General features: G+C 57.9%; 1 protein-coding gene across 3 annotated transcripts in view; it reads left to right on the top strand.

Moving 5' to 3' along the window:
- The window catches only part of STK35 (serine/threonine kinase 35), a 42000-nt gene extending 34182 nt beyond the window's left edge, over positions 1 to 7818 (top strand). For 2 of the 3 annotated variants that reach the window (XM_027069731.2, XM_027069733.2), the window contains exon 4: positions 5317 to 7818. The gene's annotated coding sequence lies outside the window, so the exon portion shown is untranslated. The remainder of the gene's footprint in view (positions 1 to 5316) is intronic. The other variant, XR_008289177.1, reaches the window with a different exon arrangement.
- The last annotated feature ends 530 nt before the right edge of the window (positions 7819 to 8348 follow it).

Raw genomic sequence — 8348 nt, forward strand, 5'->3', positions numbered from 1 at the left:
AGTGACTGTTAACACAGCTAACAACACGGTAGCCCGTCCCGGTGTCCCGCCCGGTGGCAAGTGCTGGGGCGGGCAGTTCCCTTGAATCCTCGCGGCAGACCCTGAAAGGGTAAACCCCATCGGCCAGTAAGGAAAAAGGAGGCTCAGATGATTAAAAATGGCTGGTAAGCGGCAGAGGCAGGATTTGAACCCAGGACCGCCCACCTCAGCCTGTGCTGTTTCCCCCGATAGAGCATTTGAGTGAAGATAACGGAGTTAAAACGTAGGCGTGGCTCCTGGAGGCTTTTAAATCCTGTGGCTCCCAGACCTGTGCATTTTGAAGGACCCCGTGCAGTTTGAAAGGAGGAGGCGGAGTATAGGAGTTGGGGGAGCACCAACCAGTCCCAACTGGTTCCATCAAAACATGACCTTTTGACATCAACAGAGTAGGAAGGCCGCACCTTTGGAGTACGGGACAGGCCCCTCTTCACCCGGGCGTTCCGCGTCTGCATCCTGGGGGGCGGGGGGGGGACGGACACGGGACGTGGGAGCCCATCCATCCTGCACCGTCATCCTCGCTGCCACCACGCTCCCCCCCCCCCCCCCCACTTCCGTTGTCCAAACTGCTGGTGGCATTAATGGGAGCACTTTGCTCCCCGGTCTCCTTGATGAGACCAGACAACCGCTTTGCTGGCAGAGGAACACCGCATCCTGTGACGGGCTCTAGACCCCAGGCCTGTGCGACGGTACCTGAGCCAGGCCGTCCGTGAACCCTTTCCTGGGTGACCGTGTCCGTAGATGAAGGGATTACGTGGGTTTTAAGCTCCACGTAAGCGCTTCAGGAAGGGATTTCCTGTGACCGTGACATGCTATGAGCAGGAGCTGGGGGGGGAGGCCGACCTAGGCCCAAACCCTTTCCCCTCCTGCCCCCCTCGCCGTGCAGTCCTTGTTCTCTGAGCTTCTCTGGAACTGGGTGACGATAGGTGCTGCGTCACCAGGTGGTTGGCTGAGGGCTCCGCGAGGGGACACGCTGGGTGGCAGCGTAAGAGAGCTGAACACCGCCTTGATAGGTTGTTCTCTACAAAACCCGTAGCATGTGCATGTTAGTGCCCCGTGAGTGATTGCTGTTACGATAAGTACAGAGAAATAAGGTTGGATGTGCTGAGGGGCCCTCATCCGAGAGCCGAAATAAGAAAGTGCAGGATTTGCCAACACGCCTTCCCCGGCCCCTCTCCCCCCGACCCAGGACCATCGCAGACTCGGGCTATCGGAAGCCACCGGCCAGGCAGCTCTGGGAGCACCAAGTGCGGACCGTCAGAGCGGAAAGATTGGGCAGGGACACTGGGGAAGTTTGGATTCGGTGCCGCGTCTGCTGCTCAGCAGCTCTGTGGCGGGGGGTGAACTGTGGCCTCTCTCTGGGCCTGTTCCCTTGTTAAAATGGGGCAGTCATCCTCACCGAATGAGATGGCCAGGGAGGCGAACGGCGCAGTGTGCTGCTGACGTCATCTGTAGGTTAATCACACACGACTCTTCGTTGTGCCCCAGCCTCCTCCCAAGAGGACTCTGTGGTCAGAGGTAAGCTTTCCACTGGGAGGGATGAGGCAGCCCCTGGGTGAAGCTGAGAACAGAAGGGGCAGTCAGGGATCTGGGTCTGACGTCTGCTAGGATGAAGCCCGGGGGCCCATTCGTTGTTCCAGCAGGTGCCCGGGAGGGTCCGCTGCTGCTTTAACCCGGAACTGGGGGGTCTGAGCCATTCCCACTCGTGACCGCAGATCCTGTGTTCTGGTGTGGCCGCTGCCATTGGCTCCATAAGAGGGTCGGAGGACCTTCTGTCATGGGAGATGGGAGAGAAACCCAAAGCCAAGGTTCTCCTCCTGGAAGACAGCCCTCTTACTTTCATTGTCCCTGCCCCCCCACCACTGCCCCAGGGAAGACCCTGACCTCTAGGCCGTCCTGGGACGTCCTACCGGGAGGACCAGACCCAGTGCCAAAGCAGGGGGAGGGGGGAGGAGCCGGTGGGAAATGTCCGCCTGGCTTCCTGGCAGGGGACCCGGTGATCACAGTGGTCATTGCACGCTGGTGTCTCGGGAGCGCTTGCGGAGAGCTGTGCTGTTGGTTTGACCTTCCATGGGCACACTCTGGTTCTGCTCGTTCAGTGTATACAAGGGAGTCCCGGGTTCTGAATCTCTCCGCCTCCTCGACCACTGCTTTGCTGCTGCCGTGGGCCACCTCTCTGCTGATGGGCATCCCTTCGAGCAGGTTGTCCTCAGCTTGCGTCCTGCCAGGGGAGGGAGGAAGGCAGGGTTGAAACTGGTCGTCACTGGTCCCAAAGATGATCTTAGGAGATCACACACGAGCCTACAATTTCCCGGGCTTTTCTTGTCCTATTTTACAAGGACTTAGGATGTCCTGGATGGTGAGATTCCCCCCAAGCCCTCCCGCCCCCTGGCTGCTGGTTGCTCTGCTTCATCTTGAAAGCATGGGGCCAGGAGGCAGCGGGCACGGCAAAAAATAAAGCCAGAGTTTGAGGTGGCTTCTACATCATCCCAGGGTGTGCTAATGATGATTTTATTTTTCCAAGTCAGAAACTGGGATACCAGACCCACCAGTGGATTTGTTGTTGTCGATTGAGGGGACCTAACTGCAGGGAAGCAGAGGCAGCAGAGGAAAAGGTTGGGGCTGAGAAGTCCAGTGTTTTCTTCCAGATCAAATACTTTTCCGAAAAGTGCCTTTATAATGCACTCCCCGCTTGACTCATCTACAGACCCGGGGAGCCCCCTCCCTCGCCTTGAACTAGAGGAGGAATTGCACGGTCTAACCGCACCTGACAGATGTGGCAATTTCTCACCGTGCACTGTGTGTGGAAGAGCCCAGAAAAGAGCCTGGGTCTGGCGTCTTGGGCTGCTCCTCCCCAACCTTCCTTGGGGGCTGCCCGCTTTTCTTATCCGTTAGAGTGCGCGATTTTTCCCATCACAAAGTAAAGCATGAAAACGCGACGTGTCCTCGCTCCTAAGTGGGGGTAGAAGAAAACACACCCGTGACAAGTACCACGTTTCGACGTATTTCGTGCCAATTTCCATCCACTTGGAGGTTTTTGGTTGTTGCACAGTGATGGCCGTACCGTCTGCCACGGAACTTTGTAACCTGCTTCTTTCTTAACCCTGGGAAGTATGTTCAAAACACCACACAGCCTCGTTTCCTCTGTAATTATACCACTGAGTAGATGGATCACTGGCTTCAATCTTTTATTTTTGGATTTGGGGGTTGTTGCGTCAAAATTTAAATAACGCTCCGGTGAACATCTTTATTCGTAAAGCCCTTTTCATGTGTTAAGATGATCCATTAAACTAGGTCTAGAAGTGGAATTTTGGGGTCTAGAGGTCTTACACCCATCTGAAGCTCTGAGAACACATGGCCAGATGGCCCCTGCTCCCCTCACCCACAGCTAGGAGCAGTTCTGGTGGTCACAGGACTACAGCCTGCTCAGATCTCACACATTCGCGATTTCTGGCCAGCGACGAGGGGAGGACAGGTTCGCGGAGTAAGTCAGTTCCCACCATGGGCGAGGTAGTTTACAGTCATTTACTCAAGTCAGACCTTAAAGAAGCACCCCCCCCACCCCCATTTCGCCCAGGAGGAAACAGGCTGACAGGAAACAAATTGTCTAAAACTGCCGGACCCCACGGCCTCTCGTGAGGACTAGCCAGGCATCTCCCCGGGACCTGAGGACGACAGGCCTGTGTGGTCGGGCTGCACGGGCAGCGAGAGACAGTGGGCAGGGCGCTGGGCGGGGAGGGCAGACCTTTCAGGCCGGACGGAGTGTATCCAACAGTGAGGCCCGTCGGGGGGCGGGGGGGGGGATTTGGAGGGATTTCAAGCGTGCCATGGAAGACTTGTGTGATTCAGTTGTTCAGGGTGAGAGCAGGCACTCCAAAACCCCGAGATGAGGCCGTGTGCCACACAGATGGAGCGTTGCTGCCCTGGGTACCCGGCCTGCCTAGGACGGGGTTCTGCTTAGCTCAGATGGGGACAGCCAGGCTGGAGCCAGGGGCTGGCCCAAGGCTAATCTGCGTAGGCTCTTGTGTTCTCAGCCTCCAAGAAAACAGGTCTCTGAAAGGCTGGTGGCTGGTTTTGCTCCCGACACCTGGCACCAAGGCCGTTCCCAAACAACAGCTAATCATAATAGGGCCAGGCGCAGTTTCTTTCTTTTCTTTTTTAATGTTTATTTTTGAAGGAGAGAGAGGGGACGCAGAGAGAGAGGGAGAGACAGAACCCGAAGCAGGCTTCGGGCTCCGAGCTGTCAGCACAGAACCCGACGCGGGGCCCGAACCCACAAACCGCGAGATCATGACCTGAGCCGAAGTCGGACGCTCAACCGACTGAGCCACCCAGGCGCCCCAGGCACTGTTTCTAATGTCACGTGTATTCGTTCATTTGGTCCTCATCATAGCCTGCGATTTGGTACAGGCGATGGGACCACAGGATGGAGGACGTAAATCTACCCCATGGTCAAGTGGCAGGACCTGTTCACCACTGCAGGTTCTGGCTCCAGAACCTCATTCTTAAACCACGGCCCCGAGTCACCCCTGTTCGTCCGTGGCTGTGGGATGCTGTATCCTCTGGAGACCTGAGAGCTTCGGCTACAGGTTCTCAGGGACCCGAACCTCACTTGTCTGTGAGATAGGGTAAGTCAACTCGAGAGCATGGCCACAAGGCACAATCAGGGCGAGGAGGACCGTGGGCCAGGGCCTGCAGGGACGGACAGCTGGGGTCCCATGGCAACTCTTCCTAATAGCATAGGGAAGGAGTTCGTGATCGGAGTTGTAGCTGCAGCCCACAAGCCTGGGTTCCCGGCCAGGGCCTGCCCCTCGGTCAGTGCGTGATGTCAGTCATGTAATTTAACCTGTGCCTCAGTTTCCCTCTGTGAGAAAGAATAATGTGTCTCGGGGCACCGGGGTGGCTCAGCGGGTTGAGCGTCTGACTTGGGCTCAGGTCATGATCTCGCGGTTGACGAGTTCAAGCCCTGCGTGGGGGCTCTGTGCTGACAGCTCAGAGCCTGGAGCCTGCTTCGGATTCTGTGTCTCCCCGTCTCTGCCCCTCCCCCACTCGTTCTCGGTCTCAAAAATAAATAAACATTTAAAAAAAATTAGAAAGAAAGAATAATGTGTCCCTACAGCAGGGTGCTTACAGCATATCTAGATTTACTCCCTAGCAGGGGGAGAATACAGGAACCTCCCCGGCTCTCAGCACATGACAGGTCCTGCCGTCCTGTGGTCGGATGCTGGAGCCTAAATCCCCAGCCTTGGGTCCACTCATCCCCTGCCTTCTGTCCTCCAGGTTGATCCTCGGGACCCACAGTCTCATCACGTCTCACACAGAGGACGGCAAAGCATGCAGGCGGCGGCTTGGTCGGTTGGCGATCTCCCAACAGCTGGATCTCCGACAATGTGAAGCTTTTGTTTGGGATTTCCCCCCTCCTTTTAGTTTCGCTTCATTTTTTTTTTAATCTTATTTCATTTTTTGTCCTTTTTTTCTTTTTTCTTTTTTCTTTTTTTTTTTTTTTAATTTAAACGATTAAGACTTCAGAAGAGCAAGAAACTAATGCTGTGGAGAAACGACACGGACAAAGCATATGTGTAAATTTCATTTTTAATTTTTATAAGGGGTTAGGGAGCTATTTTGTTTTGTTCCTTTATTTTCCCTCTGTCTTCTTGGTTTTACCCATCCCCCGGTTCTGCTTCCAACACCTCACTTCCTCAGAGCGGGGCGGGGGGGTCGGTCCCACCACGGGGGCGTGAAGACAGGAGGCGGCCCGCGGGCTGTCCTTCCGTGTCCCCCACCAGACGCGGGCACTGCCGTGCTGCTCCTCGCTCGCCCTCGGGCCTTAGAAATGATCAGAGGCGAAGAACCACCTGGAAGAGGAAGACAGGGTTTGGCCAGGAGAACTCAAGAAAGTCCAACCTGCGGGTTTGTTCTCTTTCGGCTTCTGGAAACTCTGGGCCACGCCAGGACACGCAGTGGTGGGAGTCCGCGGGTGGCGGGGGCAGGCGGGGGGATCGAGGTGACTCCGCCCCCTCCTCCCTCCCCCAGCTTCCTATCGGTTGAGTGTCAGCCCCGCCCAGCTCGACAAGCCTACCTTTCTGTTATCGGGTCTCCCTCCCTGAGGAAGACCCCCCCCCACCCCGCCCCAGGAAAAAACTATTGTGCCAAACCTCTACCTGGGACACGGCCGGGTCTTCCGCAGGCGGCTGTCACTCCTGTGAGGTCAGCGCCCGTCACCTCCTGCCTCCTGGATCGTCCCCTTCCCACATGTGCCCGCCAAACGTCCCCGTTGTCACAGAGACTGCCTGAGTCCCTGAGATCCCGTTGTGACCATTGCCATAAGAACAGGGTGTCCTGAACTGCCTGCCACTGTCCTCTCCCCGTGAAGGGTGTGCCCCGCGTGTGGGCCTGTGGTATCATGGCCAGAGACAGGGTCAGGTGCCGTCTTCCTCACCCCTAGGGACTTACTGTTAGGTGTCCCCACTCAGCGTAAGCGTGTCTGGTGAGGAAAGAAGGGACCTGCCGAGAGCAGAGAAGGGGACGGGGTAGACCCCCTGCGGCTGTCAGGTGCCCGTTTGTGACCTGCCACCTTAAAGCTTCCCCAGCGCCACCCCGTGGACCTCACCACCAGTGTCTGCTCGGGCTGTGGTCTGTCTGGCCGTCCATGCTCTCTGGCAGTGCTCTCGCAGCTCCCTCCTCTCGGGCTTCTGAACCCTGGCAGGGGCACGGGGACTGGCCTTGTGTGGTCCCTGTCACCCAGAAGCTGCTGGGGCCACTTCAGAGGCTTTTCACCCCCTAACGGCCAAGCAGGAAAGGGTGTTGGGGGAAGGGGAAAGGAATTGTCTCACGTTTGTTTTCTGTTCTCTCTAAACCAGCATAGGATCGATAGGGGGAGGTAGTTGGAGGGCATTCGGGTTGGTGTGTGACCAAGGTGGGGGTCCCCCCCCCCCAGACCCCAAAGCAGCCGTCCTTTGGCCCCGGGAGTTTGGGAGAGACCCACACAACGCCACCCCCCAGACTGCAACCCCGCAACACATTTCGTACTGCTCCCCATGCCCCCCCCCCCCGCCCCGAGCAGGTGGTTGGCAGCTGGGAGCAGGGCTGCAGGTGCGAGCCGGGCCCTTCCCTTCCTGGTGAGACCCGTTGTGCCCACCTGCCTCCTGTCTCCTCTCGGGCGCCTTGGGGTTGGGCAGCGCAGTGTCCCTAATTACAGCACACTCCCCTTCTCTGCCTGTCGCCCGGCCCCCACGTCCCCTCGGGGGGCTGCTGTCTCTGTATGTGAACGGATGGGAAAAACAGTCCCCGAACTCGACCCCAGCCCTCCCTGCCTGCGGCCCCTGCCCTCAAGTCCCTGGTGAAGGCTCAGGCCTAACAAGGTATTTACCTTTTGCTCGACTTTTCCCCCTCTCTCCCCAGGTCCCTTCCCTCCATCTGGGCGAGGTCTTGGAGCTGCCGCAGTCCCCCTTTGTTACTTCTCTTGGCATCAGAGTAGCCCCTGTAGGTCCCAGGGTGTCTGTGCCCTTGGACAAGGCAGGTGGCCTGGTAGGGATAGCCGGCTTCTGCGTGCCCTTCCCTCGCAGAACTCAGCTGATCCTTGCTTGGTGGCGGGGCCTCCTTCCCTGGCTCAGGATGGCCCGCTCGTTAGCCCCAAGTGCCTGCCTCTCCACCCCGAAGAGAGCGCCGGCTCTGCCCGCGGCCAGTGGACCAGCTTAGGGTTGGACCCGAGGAGCCCCATCCTCTTCCTCGGCCACCTTCCCCCTTTTCCCCCCTCCCCCACCCGTCAGCTTCCTGCCTTTTCATCCTCTCCACCTGCGCAGCAGCTCAGGGGCACCTCATTCTCCATGCCACCGCCTTCGGAAGGCCCGTCCAAGTTCTAGGAGTTTGCGGACCTTAAAATAGTAGTCATTCTCTTCTTGGATCTGTGAAAAGGTTAGCCCGGAGGACGGAGCTTCTGGGCCTGAGCCCTGTGGGTGTAGGGCTCAGTTCCCCCCTCGGCTCGAGGACTCAGCAAGACAGATCATAGTGCCTTATTCCACTGCCCTCCCTTGACCAGACCTGCTGGCTCCGCCTGAAGCCCGCGGCATCCCTCTCCCTGTCCGTGTCCATGTCGTGCCCGTCTGTCACACTCTCATTCCTGCCCACAGAGAGCCACGAAGGAAGGGTCCCCCTGTCCCCTCGCCCCATCCCACCCCGAGGGTTGCGGCCAGGCATGGGGTGTCCTTTAGCTGAGGACAAAAGAACCACCGACTGGACTCTGGCTCTCACCCCCCCAGCAGGTCCCCTCCCTCTTACCTCTAGCCAGGAGGATGCCGCCATCTGTTCGCTCA

This window comes from Acinonyx jubatus, chromosome A3, assembly GCF_027475565.1.
Source record: "Acinonyx jubatus isolate Ajub_Pintada_27869175 chromosome A3, VMU_Ajub_asm_v1.0, whole genome shotgun sequence".
In the NCBI taxonomy this organism is placed as follows: Eukaryota; Metazoa; Chordata; class Mammalia; order Carnivora; family Felidae; genus Acinonyx; species Acinonyx jubatus.